Here is a 1,205-nt window from a genome sequence, read left to right as displayed (position 1 = left end):
TGCATTGGAGTTTTTAAAAGTGGGGGCAGTGGCAAAGGCATTGAATGCCTGCTGAAAGCTACTAGGAGCTGTTTTCTCAGCACCACTAAAGAGCATGGTCTAAGTGGCTAATGAGCCTTTTGGGCCTTTCAGGAGTAATGGTGAGGTAGAGTGCTTCTGGATGCTGTGGGGCAGCTCCAAGTTAACTGATGCAAAATGGTGTTGTGTAACTTCTGTGGCTAGGAGGAGCCCCTTTTTCAAGTCACTCTGCCTGTCTGAAGAGCAGCTCTCTTGTTGCAAGGCTGAACAGTAACCTGACCATTTAACTTACAGCAATCGGTACACTCACCTCCTTTGTTAGTGAGTATGTCCGTTTCTGGAGATCTAGCCAATGCAAGGAGTGCCTGGGACTTTCCTCCTAGTGGACATGAGTGTCACAACTCACCCTATGGTTGTACTCCTCCTGAACCTCATATTGATGTAAGTCTTTCACTAGTGCTAAAACTTAACTCTTTCTTGCAATCAACAATGGTGCTGTTGGGCCAAATACAGTAGGTATACAACCCATTACACTGTACTGTAAATGCTCCTTCCTTTCTCTTCTGTACAGGTAGTGTCTAGCTCCCTTATGTAAAAGGGATGTAAATACTATAGCTGCTTAGTCAAGCCTAATCTTTTTGGGAGGAGGCTGATGCTATTACAAAGTTAACTTGCTTACAGGAAGTGTAGTGTCCTTTAAAGCTGCCATGCTACACTAGCCACCAAGTGATGACCTCACTCTTAAGACAGTGTTGAGCTTTCCTGAGGGCAGTTGGCTCCATACCTAAAATTTTGAGCCTTAAAAGCTGCTTACATTAAAGGACAGGCAGCGTCCATTAAGTCTGCAAGTTAAAACAATGAGGAACAGAGAAATAATTGGAAGAGTCCAGTATACCATCATGGTACTGGCTGTTAGTAAGAAACTAATCCATAGTATGGATTTTCAGTGAAAATGGTACAAAATACATTGTTCCACAGGGATAACAGTAAAGAATTGGGGGCCCTAAGTTAATTCTGGGAACCAAGTGGTTTCCCTGTGCCTCATACTCTGAAAGCATAGCTCAGTAAGAGCATTTCCTTTGGTGTCCTCTTAACTGAGTAAATATAACGATGGGGCTTTGTGGGCAGGGTCTAGAGATACACCCGTTAAGCCAAGCATAGAAGGGGATAGGAAAAGCACATTAAAA

This window comes from Chelonia mydas, chromosome 16 (genome assembly GCF_015237465.2).
Source record: "Chelonia mydas isolate rCheMyd1 chromosome 16, rCheMyd1.pri.v2, whole genome shotgun sequence".
In the NCBI taxonomy this organism is placed as follows: Eukaryota; Metazoa; Chordata; order Testudines; family Cheloniidae; genus Chelonia; species Chelonia mydas.
This window is presented reverse-complemented; position numbering follows the sequence as displayed.